The sequence below is a fragment of the Triturus cristatus genome, chromosome 2_1 (assembly GCF_964204655.1).
Source record: "Triturus cristatus chromosome 2_1, aTriCri1.1, whole genome shotgun sequence".
NCBI classification, from domain to species: domain Eukaryota; kingdom Metazoa; phylum Chordata; class Amphibia; order Caudata; family Salamandridae; genus Triturus; species Triturus cristatus.
In genome coordinates, this window is record NC_140581.1 from 67,783,901 (window position 1) to 67,810,521 (window position 26,621).

The window sequence follows — 26,621 nt, forward strand, 5'->3', positions numbered from 1 at the left end:
TCGTCACCTAGCTAGGTCCTCACGGCAATCCTGCATCGTGGTCCCCAGACGTGCAGCATTTGAAGCACCAACAAATCCCTACGCGTTTCAAGCGTCTCTGCGCCCTTGCTCACGGGTGCTGGCGAAGGTGATTAAAGCATATCATGACACCTGGCTCGCTTATTTATCCTCCCTTGTGGGCGTGTCAAAACATAATGCATGCTGGTCAGGTGAGTTTTTTTGAAAGTTCTCTTTATTTCCATTGATCGCCACTTGGCGCTTTATCGGAGCGTTGTCACGTCTTCAGGGACATTCCAGTCCAGCAAGTGAACCCCTAACATGACAGCAACCCACTGGGGTAAATATTTTAAAGTGATTGTGGCGATCAATGGAAATAAAGAGAACTTTCAAAAAAACTCACCTGACCAGCATGCATTATGTTTTGACACGCCCACAAGGGAGGATAAATAAGCGAGCCAGGTGTCATGATATGCTTTAATCACCTTCGCCAGCACCCGTGAGCAAGGGCGCAGAGGCGCTTGAAACGCGTAGGGATTTGTTGGTGCTTCAAATGCTGCACGTCTGGGGACCACGATGCAGGATTGCCGTGAGGACCTAGCTAGGTGACGACGGGTGGTGGCTCTCCAAGCTAGGTACTTTGTTTGTTGATATATATATATATATATATATATATATATATATATATATATATATGTGTCATTGAAACCTGTCAGGTGTTCAGGCAAGACTGCACATTAACTGGTTAAATAAATGCAGAAATATACACATTTCATCGGAATTTCACAAAACCTAAAATAAATATGGATAAATACAGGTAAAATTTGCAAAAATTAAATATGGATAAATACAGACAGACATGACACAAATATAAATACCATAAAACCGGGAGCCCTAATTATAAGGCACTAGACAACTGGTATCTACAGCCATATAAATCATGAGCACACAATTAATTTGCCCACAAATACAACCCTTCTAAAACAAAACAACAACTGCCATGAAAACAATATTAAGAAACCCACTCCCAAGGAAGATAGGCGTCTAATTTGGGCAGAGACCCCTCTGTTGAAACATCAAACAGAGGCCAGCGGAGCACTGATGTGGAATTGCTTGGCATTGGTGGTAAACACTCTGGCAGCTTCTTTGGATAAGGAAAACTGCCCTTGCTTGACATTGGTACTTAAGACTGTGGAATACTTTAGACATGGAATGGATTAAAACACACGCAACCACCGAGGTGGTTATCAGTGACAGCTACTATTTGGTCTTCTATGGAGTCTGTCACATCTTCCCCTGAAGGATGGGGCTGGCAGGTGGTTGAACAAATGGCATTACATAATAATTTACTGGGCCACAGGCTGTTGGAGGAAGCCAAGAATATAATCTGCCATGCCTTGTTAGTGGAGGAAAGAAAGGAAATACACCTTCGATAAGTGAATATGAGGATTGTATTACGATGACGGACTCTTTCACCATTTATGCTGGTTGCAACACAATGGTAAATTAAAACAATAATAACTACAAAAAATAATACTAACCGGAACAAAAAACAACATCAACTACATTAATTTAGAATTTACATGACTGCTACGCTCTTAGCGAGCTGTTTACATTTTATCCAGTCTTATCCAGTTTGGGCGGAACACCTGGCCACTGAGATGCTGCCATTTTGGGGAAGAACACTTTTTAAAAAAATGGCCCTGCGCTCTGTCATATTAGTAGGCAGTATATTTTAATAGTGATTGATCTGGAGAAACACAAACTTAAAATGTACAACTTAATACCATGATTGGGGGTTCTCTTTAATAATCATTATTGATTTCTATCCAAATGAACACTTTTTGCAACATTAGGATAATCAAAGGCTTGGGGATAAAAACATAAAGATCTAATTCATAAGTTGCAGTTTGTATGCAGCTCTAAGATGAAAGTTAATAGCTCACGGTTCCTTGTTAGGATTTTAACTTACAAACTTCAAGTAGCAAAAGGATCTTACTGACAAAAGCAGTAACCCACTGACCAATTTTAAATATGTGCACTCTGTGATGGGCATGGTACATTTTCTTTTCAGCAGGCACATTAACCCTCTGCGCTGTCTTTCCATGAGTCAAAACTTCCACTAGACAAAACTCTGATCTCGCTCTAAGAAGAAGTTTATTCACCAGATTGGTTATGACATTTGTATTATTGCCGAAAATTGCTGTAGGCCAGGAAGGAGGCAGCAAGTGCTTTTAAGCCATAATTTACAACGCCCCCACTCAAAGTCAGCACCCGTTGCAGTCACACCTGTTGCACCGCTCTAGGTCACTGAGGTCACAGGGGTCCAGTGACCTCAGTGACATAGTCACTGTTGCTCTAGGGTCTGCTACTTCGTAGGCCTGCCCTCAAGACTGGAGGTGAACATCAGTATGGATTGTGGTGGGCAAGCCTTCAAGGTGAACCCACACTTGCCACTGCTGGAGTCCACCTGCTGGTGCTGAGATACCAGGCCATTTCTGGTTTTGCGGGGCCCGATAAGGTCTAGCATGGGAGTGAGCTCCCTCAGGAGAGTGGTCTGGGGGATTGTTCATTAAGGCTGAACCTGGTTCCCTAGTTCTAAATTTGGCAGCTCTGCCCCCAGTGCTACATCCGCTCCCTCACTGAGAGAAATTCGCACTGCCCTCAACTACAATCAAATTTGACCTGCTATAAAAACTGGATGCGATTCAATTCAAATTACGCGCTAGGCAAGAGCAATATGTTACCTAAAGGAAATAGTAACAACACCCTGGAAAAAGCAAACACTCATAGGGAATGAAAGATTAAATAAAGCATGTGAAATGTAAGGAGGAACAACATGGTGAACTTAACGCTTTTACATTTATGCAGAAATCAACGAGTATTTTTGCCTGAAAACTACAGGGCCCAGAAAGGACCCATTTCAATGTCCCCTGCTTATATGCTCACAAAACGTAAGCAGTATGGTTTAAAAAGACCACGGGGCATATTATCAAGGAACGGCGATAATGTTATCGCAGTAACTTGCTAATATGGCCCCACATTCGTGAACACAAAGCCACCCTACACATTTTGTATTGCAATACCTCCAGGTTTGATGCACTTCCCCAGGGGGGGCGGGGGAACAGCGCTTCACTGGCAAACTCGGTAAAATGACGCTAATGTTTTTGTGGTTTGAATAAAACCAATCTGCCCACTTTAAGAACACTCAGTCTTCCTTTATTTCATTATTGATTTTTCATATTTTGAACCTTTTTATTTCAGAGGCTGCTGCAGGATCGGACATTTGAAACGCAAATGCACGGTTTTTCCCTTACCATTCTGAAGCATGGAGCGCAATGGCAGGCAGAGAGAGGGTGATGCAAGTGTTGTGCACCCTGGCAGGTTGCTGGCAGTGCTTTCCCCCCCCCCGCACCCCCTTAATGGGGCATTGTTGGTTTTTCACCCCTCCTAGAGCCCCTGCATCGCCACTCTAACTATTGCTGGAAGAATTTACGTTACACAATACCAAGCCCGAGGCGGGAGACTAGCCTTGAAATCGGTAGTCTCCCGCCTGAATCGGGAGGGTTGACATGTATGGAATCTATACAATTAAAGCAGGGGCACGCTGTGCCCTGCCGATCCCGCCCACTTCGACCACTGGCACGCATACATTTAAAATTACACACCTGCCTCACGTTTAAACTTGCTGGGTACGGCCGCCGGTGCCATCTGCAGAGTTCACAGGAGAAGAGGGGCTGGGGCCGAGAGGAGCAGCTGACTGCAGGGCAGGCTGAGGCTGCTACAAGTCGAAGGCCGAAGATGAGGAGCCACGCAGAGGCCTCGTCGTCGTAATCAAGATGGTCGGTCAGTGGTACTGGTCACTCTCCCTCGCAGTCCATAGTCGCAGGCTCAGCTCGGAAGTTGAAAAGGAGGAAGTGGGGGGGATCCCAAAGATAAAAGGCAAAGGTATGGGGCGGGGCAGTACCCTACCTGACGCGCCCACCACAGCACCACCGAGTAAATAATCTGACCCAGGATTGGGTCACAGGAACCTCAGGGCAGGTCAGCACACTCTTGGGGGCAGGTCGGGAAGTCGCTGCTGGTATAGCAGGACCCTCATTGGAAGCAGCTTCCCGCCTGCAAAGATATACGGCCCTGCAGGTGTTACTCGTGGGCAGTGGCCGCAGGGCACAGACACCTAAAGGTCAAAAAGGGGTGTGATGAGGAAGGCAACCATCGGCTGCAGCGGGGCCGCGCCGCACAAAGCTTTGAATCCGCCGCACACTCAGCGGATTCTAGCCCAAATTTCGGCAGCCCGCCCAACACGATATTTTCTCGCACAATCGGGCAAAATATCGCCCAATTATGCGAGAAATAGCCCAATCTGGCAACCCTGACTGCAGGGCACCGCAGGGAGGACTACAGCCCCCAGACTGCCTTGCTTTTCACTCCAGGGGGCGCCGTCACCCTCTCATCGAGCTTGGAGGCGCATTTGTACAGCTTGCGGCTCCCACACCGCAGAGTTGCGGGGGTCCTGGACGCTTTCATTGTTACGGCAGAATGAATGCGTAGCTATGAGATCGCACTGCCTGCAAGGCGTCTCTCTCTTGACCCTATACCATCGCTGAGGCGCCTTTCCCTTGGTCATATTAACTTGGGAGATGCTACTCATATACAAACGTCCGCTATCACCCAAGGTCAGTCGGAATCCTCCAATGTATCCGCCTTGGAAGAAAGCCCTGCAGCTGCCTCACGAGGACTTGGCAGAGTTACATGAAATCAGACTTCTAAAACCCCATGATGAGGACAAAAGGAAGTAGCCACTAGTGAAGCAAAGGAGGGGACCGGGTATTCAAAAACCCAAACTTTAGAAAGGGTTCCACCGTGCCAATAGTGTAACGATTCATACCTGCTCCATCAGCGCGCAGACTGAAGTCACCTCTCCCACTTCTTTAGACTGTATCCCTGGGGATGTTGTTCTAAATACCACTGGGGAGCCTGTTTCTGACATCACTTTTATTTGTCCTAAAGAACTATTAGATAACAGTCTTGCTTTGTTCCAAGGACATCTAGATCACATGGATATTGTATTGACCACCCTGATTGGTAAATTAGAGGGCTCATATTATACTGATATTACAGGGGAGGGTGTGGGCCTAGCTGTACCAGTTGCATCTGATGTACCTAATAACAGTATTGCCTCTGCCTCCCTGTACAAATTGTTGACTAGGGTTACCGCCATTGAGGACCGTCTAAGGTCAGGATGGGGGGCTTCTTTCACCAACTCTTCATACAATTCTGTAAACTCTGTGCGGGATGATGATAAGGTGGCTCCCTCTCGCAGACTGTACCCCTGCATACCTCAGTTAAAGCGTCCGAAGGTCATAAGGGCCTTTGTAGCACTGCCAATAGTGGTGCCCTGGGTTATATTGAGCTAAGAGATATTCATAAGGGTGGGCGTAGTGGGGCTACGTGAAGCAGCGTGTAGTGTGCCCAAATCTACGCACACTTGTGCGCTCCGCGTAGCCCCACTACGCGCCGCCCGCCTCCCACCCACCCTCCTTTTAAATTAATACCCTGCATGTTAAATAAATAAAAGTAAAGAGACTTACCTGAAGCGCGGCGTCTCCGGGGCTCCCTCTTCCTCGTTTTCAACTTCTTGACAAATGCACATGCGTGGACGCCCGCGCATGCGCATTTCTTGTGAGAAATGCACATGCGCGGGCGTCCGCGCATGCGCATGTGTCACAAGAGCAAAGGGGGGCCTGCAAAGGGGGGCCTGCAAATCCTCATCTCCAATAAAATCGTGGTAAGTGTTCGGAAGGCTGTAACTGTGGGACCATATGCACAAATCCTATGGCTAAATAAAAAAGGGGTGAAAGATCTGATAATAGTAAACTTCTACAACAATGTATTTGACAGTTCACGAGATAGTGTGGGAACAGCTATTGATCAGGGTCTGGAAACATTCCTATCCATAGACAATACAGAGAATGCTTTCATCTGGGCAGGAGATTTTAACTTGCAGGCGTTTGGAGCTCCCAATACAAAGCCATGTAACTATAGATGAGGAATCTGATCATTTTTGCCACAATGCTTACCGGGAAGCACTTAATCAGATGATGGTCAAATATGATTTTTACCTCCAGTGGCGTAAATGAGATCTCTAATCAAACTTTTATAGGCAGAAACTCTAATTCTATAATTGATCATGTATTGGTTTCTGCTTCTGTAAGCCACTCGTGTCATAACCTTACTATGGTACCCTCATTGTTTAGTGACCATAACCTTCTAAAACTAACTTTTTTTTCTGGGGTAAAAAGATGGATGTTTTAATCAAGCTAACCATATAAACTGGTTGGGACAAACGGGGTTACTATTAAATAGACAGGTGTTGATCCCTCCTTGACAATGAGGAAAACAGTAACTTCCAACCAAATTAAAATTGCATATTGTCTTCAGGAGGAAATTACACCATTAGTACTGACCGAGAAGTTTTTTAATATAACTAAATCGATTAAATCTATTTTAACAAAGACTCCTGGGCCACTAGGCGGTAAGAAGAAGGGGTGGTTTGACAGTGCCTGCTCTAAAGCCCATAGGAGTTTGAAGCATGCCCTGTCTCAACCTCCACGTGACCTTTCCAATATACAATCCTTACGACATGAATATAAGGCAGCTATAGTGGCCCGGAAAAGGACACATAAGGAAGAGGCTTTGGAAAATGTGGCTATAGCTGCAAAAACCCGAAATAACAAACTTTTCTGGGAGACGGTAAATGCCCCTTTTTTGAAGAAGGATACCATTCCAGAATTCTGCTCTTTTATCCCAGTGGACAAATGGGTGGAACACTTCTCAGAAATGTTTGATAGTAATAGGAAGATAATCAATGTGACAGGATGGGCCGTTAGATGTGGGAAGGAACCTCCCCCTGAACATTACAAATGAGGAAGTCATTCAGGCAATCTATGCGAGTGCCGGGGGATGGGCCCCAGGGCCAGACGGTGTCCCGGTTGACGTTTTTAAAACAGCGCCTACTCTATGGGGACCCATTCTAACCAGAGTGTTTAATATAGCTGCAACAGATATAATTTGGAAGACCTGCAGTGAATCAATTTTAATTCCCATATTTAAAGAGGGGAATAAAGAAGATCCTAGAAATTATCGCCCAATTCACTCATAGACACCGCAATGAAAGTAATGAGTAGGGTCCTCCTTTTAAGACTTGAAGAATGGGCAACTGAATACTCTGTTTTGACACCAGTCCAGTACAAGTGTAGAAAACGCTTAGGGACTGTCGAACAATGTACTGACCTTGTACTGCTTATTGGTAAATATACAAGGGCAAAGCCATGATTCCTATTCCTCTGCTTTGCCGACCTAAGCAGTACATTTGACTTAGTGGACCACCATTTTTTGTGGTCAACCCTAAGAGATATGGGAGCTCCCAGGGCTATTTTTGGGTTCCTCTCCCGCCTGTACAAAAAACTATCTGCCCAGGTCCGATTTTGTCCACAGGGAGAATGTACACCAAATTTTAAGGTGGGACGGTGTATTCGGCAAGGGTGCGTACTAGCACCAATTTTATTCTCCTTATTTTTATATGGGATTGATAAACACCTACAGGCAATACAGGCCGACGTCCCCATGGTAGCAGGTCGTCCGCCACCCGTCTTATAATATGCGGACGACACCGTACTTGTTGCAAGAACCCCAATAGGCCTGCAGAGATTGATGGACGCATTTTCTGATTTTATGTTACAGAAGAAAATGGTCATAAATAAATCAAAAACATACACTATGATTTGTGGGCCCAAATACCCTAAAACCTTTTATATACTGAAAAAACTCCTATTAAGACTGTGAATTCCTTTTGTTATTTAGGTATTGTTATTGCGGACAGTGGCTCATGGTCTCAACACATTTCATATACCAGAGCCAAAAAGAGCAGGGCAACTCAAGGTATTTATAGATTTTCTTCCAAACTGTAGAGTTGGAGAGTTAATGAGATGGTAACCATATACAAAACTAAAGGAACAAGCATAGCCCTGTATGCAGCAGGGCTATGGGGCCATTCAAATACCAAAATCCTGCAATCCCAAGAAAACTTGTTCCTGAAATGGTTGCTTTATTTACTGTTGTACTGCAGCTTGTTTACTCTGTTATACTGCAGCTGATGTGTAAGTATTCTAGAATGTTTACATGGTTACCTAGGAATGATGTGATTACATTCACCCATATGTCAATTGACTGAACCAATCATCAAAAATATATGAAATATACACACGGGAAATATTTTCGTGAAATAATCACAAGTCTTTTTATATATCAATTCAATTTAAAAGGAGTACAAATAAACAATTGAATGTGCAATGAATCATGAAAAAGGAGAAAATGAATATTATCCACATTTCATGACAAAACATCTATTCCAAAAAGAGAAAACAGAGATCTATCTCACTTTCAGAGAATAGTAATCAACTGTACAAAATTAATGATATGGAAATAGATGATGGAGTCGACGTTTCGGTCTGTGATGGCATCAATCCGTCAGACCATCTTCAGGACAGTAGGCATTGCATTAAAAAGGAAGACCCCTATACAAACATAATATAAATTAGTTACATCAATGTAGACATAATTGTTACCTTATTTAAATGCAACAAGAGAAAAGAGATAGCCCGTGTGTGAAAGGCATTAATTTTTATTTTTGTCGTGAGTAGCTGCCCCGAAACACCAACAATCTATACAATATTAAAGTATCTGCATATTTGAGGTGAAAGAATGAAGGCATGCTCAAGTGTAAATCAATGAATGCAGTTTAGCGTTGTGTTACTTCGCTTACTTGGATGATTATACTTAATGCGAAAGAAATTATTCTTTTCGTAACCTGATGGTTTACGCTGGTTCTGTAAATTTAATGAAAAATGGTAGTTTGAAATGAACTAGATAGTGACAGTATCAAATTTCATTGTGACTTTGTATATGGATACGTTGTCAAGACATACCAGGTCCTAGTCCAGTTGCTGACTACAAATTAATGTAGAAGAATACAAATGAATGTAGAGGAGATGATCCTTCCTTTTATTTTTGGAAGGACATGACAACACCGTCGGGCAACACCATGTTGGTTTGGTAAACAAAGTGGTATAGAGTGTATTGTCTGTGCCTACTTTGATTGAGATGTCTAGAAAATTCATAACTTGATTATCAGAGTCTAGTGTGAATTTCAGATTCGGATTTCTGGAATTAATCTAGCTATGACATTCAGTTAGAAGTTGTTTGTTTCCCTTCCAAATTAGAAAAACGTCGTCTATATATCTTTATATTTAAAAAACACCGAAAACGCTGAACTCACGTTCGTGGTCTTTCATGTGAAGTGGTGTCAGCTCTCCTTACTCTCAGCCAGAAATGTAAGTAGACTTTGAACCTTTTAATCGTTGCCATGCTCTAGCATGTCTGATAGAAATAGAGTTGTTGGTACACCAGACTCTTGGCAAAGTAAAACCCCTTGACATTAAACCACATGCTCAGCTTAGCGTTTAACTGATCAACTTTTTGTCCAACCGTGATTGTCACTGACTTTGCTTACCTCGAGTTTACGCCTGAGTGCGTTTTCTGAATGATTAGCATAATGTTGTCTCTAGGAACTAGCAATTCTAAATCACCATTGGGTAACGTAGCGCCTCGTTAACATGAAACTTTCTTTCAAGTAAAATTGTACGTTGAAATCACATTGACGTATTGTGGAATACTTCATGACTCGCGACCTATAAAACAACAAGGCTTTGCAATCACCAATTGAAGTCAAACAATGTTTTGCTCCCTGTCGACTATAAAAGTTGAGATAACTTATAAATAGTTCAGTACCGTTTTAAACACAACCTTTGTCATAGAGATAGATTATGTGACACCAGTCACACTCTAATATCTTGAGAATAACTCTTGACACATTTTTGTTCTTAAGAATGTACACTAGTGATACATCCATGATGTTGCCTTTCAGTGTCTCTGCTGAGTTACGAAAAAAAGAAAAGAAGAATAACTAACCAAAAAGGATAGTCTTCTCCTTCTCGACACACAAGAGTGCCACATTCATGGTGTTGCCCGACGGTGTTGTCATGTCCTTCCAAAAATAAAAGGAAGGATCATCTCCTCTACATTCATTTGTATTCTTCTACATTAATTTGTAGTCAGCAACTGGACTAGGACCTGGTATGTCTTGACAACGTATCCATATACAAAGTCACAATGAAATTTGATACTGTCACTATCTAGTTCATTTCAAACTACCATTTTTCATTAAATTTACAGAACCAGCGTGAACCATCAGGTTACGAAAAGAATCATTTCTTTCGAATTAAGTATAATCATCCAAGTAAGCGAAGTAACACAACGCTAAACTTTATTCGTTGATTTACACTTGAACATGCCTTCATTCTTTCACCTCAAATATGCAGATACTTTAATATTGTATAGATTGTTGGTGTTTCGGGGCAGCTACTCACGACAAAAGTAAAAATGAATGCCTTTCACACACGGGCTATCTCTTTTCTCTTGTTGCATTTAAATAAGGTAACAATTATGTCTACATTGATGTAACTAATTTATATTATGTTTGTATAGGGGTCTTCCTTTTTAATGCAATACCTACTGTCCTGAAGATGGTCTGATGGATTGATGCCATCACAGACCGAAACGTCGACTCCATCATCTATTTCCATATCATTAATTTTGTACAGTTGATCACTATTCTCTGAAAGTGAGATAGATCTCTGTTTTCTCTTTTTGGAATAGATGTTTTGTCATGAAATGTGGATAATATTCATTTTCTCCTTTTTCATGATTCATTGCGCATTCAATTGTTTATTTGTACTCCTTTTAAATTGAATTGATATATAAAAAGACTTGTGATTATTTCACGAAAAGATTTCCCGTGTGTGTATTTCATATATTTCTGATGATTGGTTCAGTCAATTGACATATGGGTCAGTATTTGTCAAGAACTCACCCGCTTAATTAATTTCCAAAAAATCAATAACGATAGAATTTTTACAAACAAAATCCCTTGTTGGCATATTACTTTTTCATTCAACCTGCCCAAGCCCTCAAGGGTATATTGGGTCTTTTCCCTACGAGTACATCGTGATTACATTCAGGCTGGAGCTGTTAGCAGAGTGGGTCCTCTCTCTCTGCCGTTTATGTAGCTAATAAGCTACCTACCTAATACTTCTTGGATTGGCCTCATCACTACAAAATGATGGCGATGATTTTTAGCTACATAGAAGAACCCATGCAGCCATTTTGAGAAGCTTTCAATGAAAAATTCTTCAATCAAAATATCCGTCTTTACAACTGAAGAACTCCTTTTGAAAGGTACTCTTTACATTTGCACTGCGCTGCCGTGACCTCGTTATCTCTAAAGTAAGACAGTTGTCTTGTTCACTACAGCACTTAAAACTATCTCCAGCTGCTCAGTGACTGCCTGACAGCATTGGCCCTTGTATCAACCGTTTTTTCCATCTGCCAATAATTATCTACACCAACATCTTAGAGGAATATAAAAACATGTTACTTTCCTGCCTAATCCTCCCATTTAGGAAAGCATCTTCGAAGATTATATTTCCCTCTTAGCTTAATGTCGACAATTAATGGAATGACATTTCTTTTCTGTCAAGAATGCTGCGTGTTGCGTTTTTTGGTTCGCTGTGCTGTTAAGCTTTAACTGAACTTAATTTGCAGCATTATATTTTTTCTGCCATTCACCTGCATTGACAAAGGCATAACGCTGTGTTTTGAATGTTTTACAACCAACAGCGCACTCATTTCAAACGCGCTTCATAACATTGTTTACTTTCAAACATGCGGATTTCTAGCTCGAGCCATTGTATTCCACAGCAGCGCGCTCACCGTATTCCAGCTTGTAGAATTCAAGGCAGCACGCTCATCTTGCTTCTCGTTCTTCACTCAGTCTACGTGCCATCACATCTGACATCATTACAATCGTCAAATTGGATTGGTGGAGTAGATCGTTTACAATCTCCTTGGTAACGCGTGTCTCTGCTCGTCGGTGACACGCACACCTTCCTGGTATATAACATCCTGGGCAACGCGTGTTTCTATTTGACGGTGACACGCACACCTGTGGGAATAATCTCTTCATCAATGCGTGCTCAATAAACTTCGGTGACAAGCACATCACGTAAAGGGTACCATAGCGAATAAAAAAAAAAGAAAGACAGAAAAGAAGAAACCATTTGTGAGTGTTTACTGACATTCGGTGACACGCACACCATTCTTGTTTCTACCACGTGTGTGTCATTGCTACCGGTGACACGCACACCATACTATCGATTGATACAATTATATCCTCGGTGACACGCACACCGCATTAAATTCCTCAAGTAGGGTCAGATGCAATATTAAAGTATTTAACAGATAACGTTATATGCTAGAATTGTATTAAGTAAATCGCTCATTTTTTAAGAGTTATAAATGCGTAAATGCATAATCTCATATACCTGATTCGATTTTAACACTTTCATCTTATGTGTCACACCACAGTCACATTCTGGGTTTCATTTCAGCCTTGACTTGATTGCTACCAGACACCATTTCTCTCTCAGACATTCCATCTCTAGCAGAATTGTGCACCATGCAATCTGTAAGTCCTCCGCCTTCATTTCTAGAATCACCAGGTGATCCTCCTGTCAGATGGGAAATCTGGTATGATGCTTTCCAAACCTATTTAGGAGCTATTGGTGCATTACGCTTTAGTGCAGAGAGGAGGAAATGTCTTCTCCTGCACTCCTTAGAATTTGAAGGGAGATCAATTCATAAAGTTCATACCAAATTTTGCCACTGCTGTCCGCCCTATAAGCAACCTCTTAAAAAAGGGAGTCAAGTTTGATTGGTGTCACGATTGTGCTGTGGCCATTAAGTTTGTGAAATCTGCTTTGAGTGATGGTCCTGTACTTAAAACGTTTGACCCAAGTTTGCCATGCTGCGTTACTGTTGATGCAAGACAAGTAGGTATAGATGCAACATTAACTCAAATTGACAACAACATTGAACGCACTATTTGTTTTGCGTCAAGGGTACTGAGAACTCCTGAACTTCAATATTCGGTCATTGAAAAAGAGTTACTTGCCTGTACATGGGCTATTGAGAAGTTTAGACCTTATGTTTGGGGAAAAAGGTTCATGCTTTTGACAGATCACAAGCCTTTGGTGAACATCTTGGGTGGAAGTATGAGTAAGTGCTGTTCTCCTAGGATCATGCGTATGGTTACTAAGCTTCTACAATACCAGTTTTCAGTACAGCATATTCCCGGTGGGAAGATTGGGAGGGCAGATTTCTTATCCCGTTTTCCCATCAAGCACAGTGAGATTGACGACGTGAGTCTTGAGGAATTTTCAAATGAGGAATGTGATGATTGTTTAGTTGCTGTACTTGACTTACCTGATTTCAGTTTGGGTTCTGAGGATTGTTGGAAACAAGCAATGGGATCTGATTATGTATTACGTGAAGTAACTAAATTTATCAGGAATGGTTGGCCAAGAGAAAAGGTACTTTCTCCTGCTCTGCAACCTTTTTGGAAGGTTGAGGATGAACTTTCCAAGGAAGATGGATTGTTACTCAGGGATGATAAGTTCGTTCCTCCTGTTCTTTTCTGCAAAACTATTATTGAAAGGGCTCATGAGGGTCATCTGGGCTCAGCGCTCACAAAGCGGCGTATCAGGGATGTGCATTGGTGGCCAGGGATGGATTCGGAGATTGATTCTATGGTGTCCGGCTGTTGTGTTTGTGGCTCTTCTGACAAAAGTTTAAAAGTGTCCGTTCCTCCATTGATGCCCATTGAGTGTCCGAAAAACCCGTGGTCCAAACTGGGAATTGATGTCATGGGTCCTTATGAGGTTCTCCCAGGTGGTTTTCGTTTTATACTTGTTTTAATGGATTACACTTCCAAATGGCCTGAGATCAAATTGGTGAAGGATGCCAACACTATTGCGGTCATAGATTTTCTTAAGAACGTGTGGTTGAGAGAGGGCTTTCCAGAGATATTGATTTCAGACAATGGAAAGCAATTTATCAGTACGGAATTCGAGTCTTTTCTAAAGGATTGTGGGATAAAGCACCATAAAAGCTCACTCTGTCACCTACAGAGTAATGGGTTGGTTGAGAGAATGAATCGGGTGGTGGGGGAGTGTGTTAAGTGGGCTAGAGCTGGTGGTCATGATGTTTGCAAAGCACTTAATGCCATGATTTGGTTTTACAGAACTACACCCCATTCTGCTACCAAAATATGACCTTTTGAGTTGTTGAGAGGACGTAAACCAAACTCCAGTTTAAGACCTGCTTGGATGAACAGATGGGTTAGGTCTGAATCAGATGTTGCTCATTTGTTATCCTTGGTGAGTGAGAATATGTCTGCAGCTCAATCCAAGCAAAAAGTCTGGTTTGATTTTCGCAAAGGTGTTAAAGTGACTTCACAGGAAGTGGGGAATACTGTCAAAATTAAAAGTGGTCTTCATGCTAAGAAAGGTGACAGCAAATTTAGTCCTCCTGTTAAAGGCATCAAAATTCTTGGAAATGCTGTTATGGTTGATGGGGGGCATTGGTGGAACCTCAACAGAGTGGTTAAGGTTTGTGATAGTACCATTGGTTCTCGTCCAACAGATAGTTCCTTTCCTGTGTGTGATCAAGTTCAATTGAGGAAAAGCTCGAGAAAAATTGTTAAACCTGCTGGGTACAGGTCATGAAGTTTGTATGTTTTTTGTTACAGTTTTCTTTTGTTTTTTTAGTTTGTTTTTTGTATTTGGAAGAGGAGAAGATATGTTGTACTGCAGCTTGTTTACTCTGTTATACTGCAGCTGATGTGTAAGTATTCTAGAATGTTTACATGGTTACCTATGAATTATGTGATTACATTCAGGCTGGAGCTGTTAGCAGAGTGGGTCCTCTCTCTCTGCTGTTTATGTAGCTAATAAACTACCTACCTAATACTTCTTGGATTGGCCTCATCACTACATTTACCTTCATCTGTATCCAATACCATTGCTCATTATGAGACAGGCCTCCAGTTTTTAGAAGAATCCCTTTTGGCCCGACCTCTATTACTGTGTGATTCAATATGGAAAAGGGAAGAACAAGGTTTTACCAAACCACTTATTTTAGAGTGTCTTTTTTTTTAGTTTTAAAGAAAATTTAATTGAAATTTAAATACAACAGACTTATAATAAAACAGCATGACTGAATTCAACTAAAAAAGGGGTATTGTCCTACAGGAGGGGAGGAAAGGAAGAAATAAGGGAAGGGAATAAAAAGGAAAAAGATTGTCAAATAGTAGAACAAAATAGATACGCAAAAAGCATAATTATTACTGTATAAAACGTATGCATAGGAAGTATAAAGGTACAATTGGGTATAGAAAGACTTCTCCAATAACAATGTATGAAATATTTAGAAATACAAAACATTTTATATGTATAGATGCTTAAATTCAACAGAAATATATTCAAGGAGGGTTGGGAACTTCTTCCATACGAGGATTGTGTAAGGGTAGAGAACGTGCAACTTCATTTAAAAAGTTCGTGATTGGTACCCATAATATATCACGTTTAATAGCAAGTGTAATAGGCTCTGTCTAATCTATGGTGGTAACAAACCCCATACCACCAAGCTTGAAAAGAAACATTTGAGGCATCCTTCCAAGACTTAGTGATTTGTTGAAACGCCACAGCTATAAGTAAATCAATAATGGAAGTATTTGTAGTGGAGAAGGACCATATGTCGGAGAGACTGCCTAAGAAAATATGTGAAAGAGTAAAGGGGAAATGTGTTGAAAAGATTTTGTTGATCTGCCGCCACACGTCATTCCAAAATTTGTAAATCGCTGGCCATGTAAATAACATATGTTTAAGGTCTGCCAGTGAAGCTGAACAAGTCCAACAGGTAGAAGGCACGGAAGGGTCAATCATGTTCAATTTAGCAGGAGTAATTAAAAGTCTATTATAGATAAAAAATAACGTTTGAGTTGTATTAGCTGCTCTAGACGACTTCCTTATTTTGATCCAAATTTTCTGCCACACGGTAGCAGAGAAAGAGTCCTCTAAATCTGATTCCCAATCGGATTCTACTTTGGATTTATCCTGAGTAGCAGGAAACTCTCTCAACTTTCTGTAGATTTGGGAAGCAGAAGAAGAAGCAAGTAAGTAAGGGAGAGGAAGAGGAGGAGGGTGAGTGTGAGTGATAGATGAGGAGAGGGAATCATAGCTGCTCTGTGCAGCCACACGTAGTAGATTATATTTAGGTTCAAAGGAAACTGGTAAAGAAAAACGAGATTGAAGAGTACTGAAGGAGACACAAGTACCTTCATGAAAAAGCTGATAAGTCCAATTAAGACCAAGATCTCTCCAGTCCTTCCAAACAAGCATCCTATTTTTTAATTTAATAAGGGGATTATACCATAGGGAGGAATGCAAGAAACGTGAGCGATCATCAGAACCGTCCACAAAAAGAGGAGAAAACATTTTCCGAGAATTTTTAAGAATGGGAAGGGAAAAGCCCTTGGGAATGCGGGACAATGACACAAATTCTTCAAAGGTGAAAAGATGAAAGAAAGAGGACTCAATGTCTACCCACAGAGGTTGAGAAAGGATATCAGATTTATGATCAGATAAAAGGGAAACAGAGTGCTGAAGAAAAAATGAAGTATGATAAGTAGCAAAATCCGGAAAATTAACTCCACCTAATTGCTTAGGGCATTTAAGTCTGGCAAAAGACATCCTAGGTTTCTTATGATGCCATAGGAATTTTGATAAGATGGAGTAAATATTTTTATAGGAGGATTTAGGTATATTAATTGGAAGATTAGAAAGATAGAACAAAATTATCGGAACTAACATCATTTTAATAGAATCTAATCTACCCCACCAAGATAAAAACAGAGGATGCCACCGAGCTGTAGAATCCTTTAGAGTTGCTAATAAGTTTTTAAGATTAAGTGCGACAGTGTCTTTAATAGAGGGTTTAAACCACAAACCTAAGTATTTAATCTGAGTCGGGCTCCAGTGAAAAGATGAGGCCAAAAAATCTACGTGGAAACAAAATTTATTTAGCGGAAGGATTTCACATTTGTCTACATTTAGTTTATAACCCGATACCTTCGCAAACCCAGAAACTTCAGATAAAAAGGATGGAATAGAGGATTTAGGATTAGAAATGAATAAAAGTATGTCGTCCGCATAGGCCGAAAGTTTCAAATACTTATCCCCATATGGAAAGCCGGTGATACTGTTATTTTCTCGGAGCTTTGTCAAAAAAGTTTCTAATGCTAAAATAAAAAGAAGAGGAGAAAGGGGACAACCTTGTCGGACAACTCTAAATAGGGGAAACGAAGAAGAGACAAGGCCATTAGCTAATATAAAGGATCTAGGAAAGGAGTATAATAAAGAGATGTATGCAAGAAATTTCGGACCAAAACCAAACCAAGCAAGAACTACAAACATAAATTGCCAATTAACCCTATCGAAAGCTTTTTCGGCGTCCAGTGCAATAGCAGCTAAAGAGTGTGGGTAGGAATGAGACTTACTTAATACGTTAAAAAAGAGTCGAGTATTATCAGAGAGGTGACGGCCCTTAACGAAACCACATTGTTCCTTACCAATCAAGTGAGGTAAAATTTTATCGAGACGGAGCGCTAGAATTTTTGCAAAGATTTTGTAATCCAGATTAATTAGAGAGATGGGTCTATAATTCTTACATAAGGTACGATCCTTTTTCTCTTTAGGCAGGAGGCAAATTAAGGCTTCCTGAAAGGAGCCTTCAGATTTTTTGGAAGATATAAAGAATGAGAACAGTTGATGAAGCTTAGGAACAAGCAACTTGGAAAAATGTAAGTAGAATTCGATCGTAAAACCATCTGGCCCAGGAGCTTTGCCTTTTTTAAGCACTTGAATGGAATCCTGAATGTCTTTAGGACTTATATCAGCTTCCAGGGGGGCAAAGTCAATGTCTGGAAAAGAAGGGGAGGGAATAGAGGATAAGTATTGATCTATATCAGTTGACACGGTAGGAGATTCCGGAGTATAAAGCTTTTGATAAAAATTTGTAAATTCCATCAGAATATCCTCATCTTTATGGAGTGTGACGTTAGATGAGGAAATAATAGATTCAATTCTTGTGCGCTCTCTCTTAACTTTAAGGTATTTGGCAAGAAGATTGCCAGCTTTATTCTGAGCAGTATAATATTTGGCACTAGATTTAAGTAAACATAAATTTGCAGATTCAGTAGAGACTTTATTAAACGGAAATTTAGCCTTGAGAAGCTTGTCCAAATCAGAGGGGGATTTAGTCAAGTAATAGGAATGTTCCAATTGTTTGATTTGTAGGTTAATCGATTGTAAAGACTGGGAAGCGATACGCCTTTTACGAGAGACAAAAGAAATAATGAAATCCCTAGAGGCAGCTTTAAAAGTGTCCCATAACACTTGAGGAGAAATCATAGGAGATTCATTTTCGGTAAAAAACAAGGATGAGAACTCAAGAAAAGCTGGGGTAAATTTAGGATCTAATAAAAGAGAGTTGTTAAACCGCCATCTCCTAGTACCTTTTGCAGGTGGGAGTAAATCTAAGTGCAAGGAAACTGGAGCGTGATCAGAGATTAAAATAGAACCTATTTCTGAATGGGTAATATGCTGAATCAAGGCTTTAGAGATAAAAATGTAGTCGATCCGGGATTGGGAGGAGTGGGCTGGTGAGTAATATGTATATTCCCTAAGTGTAGGATGGCAGAGTCTCCAGGAATCAACAAGAGACCGTTGGGAAATAGTAGAAGTAAATTGAGTGTGCATCAGAGAGGGAGAGAAATGGCAATTGGAGCGACGATCAATAAGAGGGTCCACAATTGTGTTACAGTCCCCTCCCAGAATGAGGTAGTCATCAGAGGATTGCATTAATGAGGTGAGCATCTGTGGCCAAAATAGCTTGTCCTGTGTGGTAGGAGCATACACATTAAAAATAGTTATAGGGATGTTATCAATTAACAAAGATGCATGCACCCATCTACCATCAGAGTCATTGGCTTGGTGTATAACTTTGATATTTAAGCGTTTATGACAAAGAATAGCAACACCATTACGCTTCCCGGAACCAGGAGATGCAAAAACATGACCCACCCAATTACGACGTAGTTTGGCAATTTCAACCTCTTTTATATGAATCTCCTGTAATAAAACAATATCCCCTCTCAAACTTGCTAAATGGGATAACACACGTTGCCGTTTAATGGGAGAACCCAATCCTTTAACGTTCCATGTAAGTATATTTAACGACATTTAAAAATACAATTTATACCAAAGAAGTTGTGTGGAAGTCAAATATATACATAAGTGATAAAATACAAAGCATCTTGTAAAAATTGGAGAAAAAATGGCATTGCGTCTAGAGGAGTAACTAAGAAATAAGGAGAAAAAATATGAAATGGGAGAAAGACTTGGAGAAGATAGATTAAAAGTAAAAAGGTATGAAACGAAAAGATTGAGGATCAAATATAAACAAGAGGAAAAACAACTGGAGGAGAGATATGACCAGAGAGAAAAGCAAAGAAAGTAAAAAGAAAAGGAGAAAGAGGAGAAAAAGCAGTTATTACAAAAAACAAAGGTATAAAACGACAGACAAGAATAATTAAAAAATAGAAGAACAAATAGACATACCACCAAAAATAATGAAGAACGGGGTTGGTGAAGCCACATGAGGAAGATGGGACACTAAAATGGGAGACTCTACAGCGACGATGAGGAAGGGACATCTGCTAGGCAAGCTGAGGAGAACAAGGAACGATGAAGAACCACAAAATCGCTACCTGAGAAGGAGAAGAAAAGGGGGAACAAGTTAGCACAACATAACGATACAAAATACAAGAGGGGTGAGTTAAATATCATTAATGGTGAGACAAACAGACACCGCTAAAATGAAAAGGTCCATCATGACTGAGGTACTTCCATGGACTCCGTTCTGCAGCTGTACAGGAATTGCTGGAGCAGCGCAGGGTCTTCATAACTGGTAGTTTTGTTGTTATAAGTTACTTTAAAGAGGCATGGATGGAATAAACCATAGCGTGCGTTTATACTGCGTAGTGCAGGTCTCATGTCTAGGAATTTCTTCCGATGTTCAGCAGTTGGTTTAGCATAATCCTGGGCAAAGAAAAGAGCAGAACCATTCCAAGTAATTTTCCCCCATTGCTTGGCAGCCTGCAGGACTCTGAGTAGATCCGTATACTCCAGAAAGTATAAGATGACTCCTCTCGGTTTAGTAGACGATGATGAAGGAGAGCGAGCTAAGGGACCTAAACGATGCGCCCTTTGAATATTTAATGAGGGATTTTCTGGAAGACCCAAAAGAGTTGGCAAAAAGGATTTGAAAAATGAGATTGGATTGGCACCTTCAAGACCTTCAGCCAATCCATAAATGCGCAGATTATTGCGCCTATTACGATTTTCTAACATTTCAACCTGTTGTTTAAGTTGAGCCACCTCCTGAGATATGAGAGGAACTTGAACTGTGATGTTTTGAACAGAGTCAACACGTAATTCCAGGTCTCCAACTCTCTTTTCAGTGAGAGACCAGTTAGCTTCCAGATTCTGAAGTCTGGCGTTAGTTTCCTCCATATGTGGTTTGAGGGCACGAATTTCATCAAGAAGGAGTTCCATAGAAATCGGGGACGATGAACTGGTGGGAGAAGGCGGGTTAGCCTTCACCCTTTTGCCAGAAGTAGACGGTGACGCAGAGGGTATCTTGGTACTTTGTTTAGCACTTGAGCGAGGAGTAGACGGAGTAATAGACTTGGCGCCAACATAGTCTTTGGTATTATCGTCAGTATGTTCTTGTAAAACATCAAAAGGGTTAAAGACCTCTAAATTGCCCTCGGTGGAGGAACGGGCGGCATTACAACTGCCGCGAGGCATGATGTTCTGAGAAAAAATATACTAAGAGTCCTTCAAAAGAAAGCAGAGTCAAAATTGGAGGATAGTAGCCCAGCAAAGACGAAGAAATATTGTTGAGCAGTAACTGCAGGCACACCAGAAATCAAGTAATATAGATGCTGCTTAAAAAGGATGAAAGAAACGTAATACTAGCAAAAAAGGCAGCCAAATATGTATCAGCACCGTCATACAGCCGCAGGCAGGGAGCAAAGGATCGTTGAAAAAACAAAATGGCGGCCGCGACGGTGAGGTAACAGGAAAAACATTAAAATAAACTTTCCAGCTTCACCCTATGAAAAAATAAAGGTATCATTCTGGAGAGTGGCAGTTCCGATTGTCAAAATGAACAATTTCGGCGATTTCGACGAAGAAATGCTGCCTGCATAGGTCGCGTTCCTTCACGGCTCGCCAGAGCTCCCGGGAATAGCGGCCATCTTCTAAGGCTCCGAAGCCACGCCCCGCCTATTTTAGAGTGTCTTAAAATGCAAAATGCACTTAAAATTCCATGGCTGCTGTACGCTAATACTGTTCTAGAAAAGATATATAAAACATCAATATAGACAGAAATGTCTAAAACCTTGATCAACTCTAAGAAAGAAATTAGAGACTCCTGTCTACAAAACAGGACAGATCTATATCATACAGCAGTGATGTGATCACTAATAACTATTTGTCATATGTGACTTATGCACAGCATCGCTCTGTATTAACGAGATATAGATGTGGCATTGTTCTTTTTCTTGTAGCTTTTCCTACTATGCAGTTTCATTCGCCTGCAGATTCATTATGTCCATGTGACAATAGAAGTAAACAGAGCACGTTGCACTTTATGCTGTTATGTACATTTTATAAGGTTTTTAGATGTTTTTATTTAAAGCCACTATTTATTTCCTATACCATCAGGTCACACATAGATGCTGTGAAATTCTTGGTATGATTAGGTGACCCCCTGATTTGTTATAGTGTGACCTTGTTCATTATGAAAGCAATTAATAAGAGGAAAAGTATAAGATGTTATGTTATGTTAATGACATTTATAGAGCGCGGCAAATACCCGGAGGTGTCCTGGCGCTGTCTAATTCACCTGAGTTTACTGAGCCGGTGCGGAGTGGAGAGGGTGCTTACTCTTTGAGAGAAAAGCCACGTCTTAGTAGTATTGATTTGTTATGGTTTAAATACGATTAGTTTTTATAAATGATCATTTTATGTGTAATAATTATGAATTACAATGATGTATAAGTATGAATGTTATGGTCAATCCATAGGTATAAGTTGTAATGTTTTTTATAATATGATTGTATTGGTTTTATTTTATAATGACTGTTCTTTTATGGCTATGTTTAGATAGTCGAATAGAGACTAATGAATGAATGAATGACTCCAAATTATTGTGAAGTGACTGCTGTTCATAGAAATGGACATACACAGGTGCCATTGGGTGAACAGGACTCGGCTGGAGTTGGACGGGTCACGTGTCAAGGTCTAGGTCCTTTGTCATTCAACACTGACTGCGACAACGCGCATTCACACCTCTTCCTCAGTATAGGCATGACAATAGAAGCTGTCGCCTCGCACATCAACAGGAGGGGGGAGGGGCTGTTTACTCCTGTTATGCCCTCCTGTATGAAGAGATGGAGAAAGGGGGCCCCCGTTCTCAGGTCTTTGGAAAGTGCCATTTAACCACATTTAAATGTTGCTTTGGAACTGATTTTTTAAAATCGACTGCAACCCGTATTTGTTCAAATTGTGCATTCCCCACAAAAAACAAAATGTCTTGTCTCGAATCCGTAAGTATTGTTTTTTTAAAAAGATAATTACTGTACATACATTACTGTAAGAGATTACAACACACTTGGATATGTTTTGGATCTGTTTGCACTTTTTCTCGCTGAATTTGTTCTCTGAAAATATTTGTCTTTCATTCTGTGCTGTCTGTGTGACTTCTCCGCACTATGTTGTAGCAAGTCTCTCCCTTTTAAATGGGAGTGCATACGTGCTGGGCTAAAATCCTGGCATTATCCTTCAAGTCATGTAAATTTTTGTTTACATTTTCCGATTACAATGCAGAACACTAAGCCTTGGAATGCAACAAGCATTGGCAAAGCAAATGGGCCTGCCAGCATTTTCAGCTTTAAGCCAGAACTACTGGTTTTGTTTTGGTTTTAATGTGCTAACACATATTCAAGGGATGGCCTCCGTGATGAAGCTGAGGCATTAAGCATGCATAAAAGGTAGTGTAGCCGCCTGGACAGTAGCAGCATAGTGTCACCAATCCTATCCAGCCCTCCACTCCAGGTCTCACCCTGTTGCTTTGGCCTGTCGTAAACAGAAAGCAACAAAGCAGCAGCGACTCACGCATGCACATAAAAAGGCTGTGCCTCAATGTACTGCTTTATGGAGAACATACAGGATGCACTGCATGGTGGCTTGTTCTACTGTTATCAAACAAGAACCGCTCGGTATTGTGTCTGACACAGCTTCTACTTTGCCTCTGGTGTGAGGCTTGGCAGCTGCCCTGTCTCTCCCAGGTCACCACTGCATTGCAGTGCCTTCTTTGCCACTCATGAAGATGTCAGACAGTGCAAGCCTTCGCCAACCCAACCAGGCTCTAGGCCTGCTTATGTATGCCTGATTGGTTGTTACTCAGAAAACACTACCCCCATTTCAAAGTCTGCATAACAGAATGCATGTTTTCAGAAGGCACCCGAGAAAGAAAGCATGCATATATATTTGTATAACAAATAATGATATTGGAGAATATCCTTGAGTGCACATACACTTTTTGTGGTTCAGATCAGTTTATTTATTTATATTTTGTATTCACATATTTGTAATTTTATTTGTCTGGCATTGTTCAAGAGGCAATGTAGAACTTTAGAGAGGTCCATAGACAGTAGAGTTAAACACAGTAGAAACAAGCATTTGCAATGCACTCGGTCTCGCCTTTGGGAACTTATAAGTATTTCGCCATGCAGCACATTAGCCTGAGTGCTGCAACATAAAAGCTTTAACGCTAATAGGAACACCAATGAAACATGCTACCGATCAAGCAGGAACAACACTTGATCTTCTACTTGTAAAAAGAACTACTGATGACACCAAAGTGAGCATACTGGAAATCCAGGAGTAAATTTAGAGGAAACTCTGCAGCATTTGTTAAACAAAACACGGTAGTATTACCTCCGTTATTAAAGGAGCTGTTAAGGCTTGTATTTAAAGCCTTGTCAGAAACGCAGCTTTAACACACTCTCATAAATATGCATTGTCACTGGATTCCCTCCATACAGAATTATGTAGTGTAACCAAATGCAAAACTAATTCGTACTTCACCAGCAGATAGTTATTTTTGGGTGGTGGTGGTAAGTCTTTTTAGAACTACAATAGGAAGGCGAACATGATATCTTTAAATATAACATTGATTTCTCCTTTTTAGTATGCTGTGTAGATTGATGTGTACGTTTCCATTGTCTCTAGGGCAAGTAAAAGCTTTTTGACAGGACGATTAGTCGCATGCGCACTGTAAGAAAGAAAATGCTGTCAATCATTATTTCTCTGGTTTGAGACTCAGGATGTAGATATTTGATTGGTTCACAAGGGATAATAAGCGTCGTGATTGGTCAGTGAGCTCCGTGCATCTTTGAGGAGGTGATACGGTAACGTGAAATTGGAGTAATGTTGAAACAATTAATACAATTAATCTGGTCTCGACTTCTTGGACACCCAGACAGCTTGTAAAAGAGATAAAACCAAAAGAATCACCCGTTCGGAGGGAAGCATCTGTAGATACATCAGGGGAGGCCTAACTTGTTTAAAATTCAATGATTTGAGCAAGGAGATTAAAAAACGCTTCCTAGGCCAGCTGATGTAGGGGCAAAACATTACAAAATAGAGCGTATCCTGTGGAGACAAATTGTCGCAGCCATAGGATGCCCTTCCCTCTGCCCGAACCCACCCATTTTCTACAGCCATTATTGTCTTAAATGTTAATGCAGTTTACTTTTGAAAATGTGATCCATGGGCAGGAGAAAGTGCCCATAAATTACTTAAGGAAGATGCTATTCTCTTACCGCTCCACTTGTTTTGCAACATTTGCCAGTGTTTGAGTTTCAATGGGAAAAACTTAATTTGCTGAAAGCTTTGATGTTTTTTGCCTCTTTTAGACAATCTGTATCAGAGTCATTAAAAGTTGCACTTCTGTAGAGCTCTGGCTTTTAATTGCCTCTGAAAAATTTGGGCATTGTGCCTTGGGAAATTGTTACCGATTGTCATGTTTTTATTATGACATAATTTGGAAATAAAGACACTTATGTAAATGTGCATTAACATGACAGTAACAAAGAGCAACATCTGCATACTCTGCTTACGCTAATTATGTAAAGGCTCCTCTGTTCATCACAGTGTGTTTCCGTGGCGTAACCTCGATTTCATGCATTTAAGGATTATAGCAGAGGAGGCATACATCGTCCTAATCGATACCGCTTTTTATTTTGCGTCTAATGTGCTGCTTTTTTCTTTCTTTTCTTAGTGCCAGAGTCCAAAAAAGAACCCTGACGTTACCACCATAAACTGTAATTCTTGAGCAGAAACAGGGACAAATAATGCTTTTTGTGTGCAGGCGTACTGCATATTTTTTAGTCACCGTCTCCCTTACCCGGCAGCAGGTGTGGGAGGAGCATAGAATAGGCAGACTGTATTGGGTGGTGGAAGGGAGGGCACCTCACGGGAAGATGCAGCTTCGGAGCTACAAGTTAAAGATTAAGGGGCATATTTACAGCAACCGGCAATAATTATCGCAAAGCGCACTTAGCGCTAGGATAATTATCACCGGCTAGCGCAGATTTTTATCGCTGAAATAGCGTGCTATTAGCAACGCTTATCTCAATAGCGATAAAAATCCTCACGCTAACTGGCTAGCGTGAGATTATCGCTGGAAACCCAGCGATAATCTCACGTTAGCTTGTTGATAGGGACTCACAAACTTAGCCATGATATCCTCCTTCCATAGGATAACATGGCTAAGTCAGTCTTGAAGCAGGTGTTAGGAAAGTAGCGATAACAGGTGTTATCGCTACTTTTCCTGACGCTATGCTTCATAGCGAGGGGCTTGATGATAGGAGAAATGTCGCTTTGCGACATTTCTCCTATCATATCAGGTCAGGAACGCGCACTTTGCATCTCATTAGAGATGCAAAGCTGGGCGTTTGGAATACCAACGCTAAAGCAAGGTTTCACGCGTTAGCGTGGCCTTGCTAATATAGCGATAAAATGATCGCTGCTCTTCGGCCGAAAACGGCTGCTAAAGCGGCGATAATTTATTATCGCCTCGTTGTAAATATGCCCCAAAGTGCGACCTTGTGAAATGGACGCTGCGCTGTTGTAGAGAGTTCACACACATAGCGTTAAGCAACACAACTTTTGTACATGTATTCATCCAATCACTCACACAATCTTTGTGTAGTTAAACATGTTACACGCTTACCGTTACTCATACGCTCACATTAACACATGCCACGAGGGTACTGCTCTGTCAGAAACCATTTGGCACTGTGGGCAAAGGACAATAAACCCTAAATATTACTAATGATGTAAACAGATGTTGAATGACTCCACTGATATCCTCTCAATTGGACTTTACTCCTAGATGGAAACAAATACGTT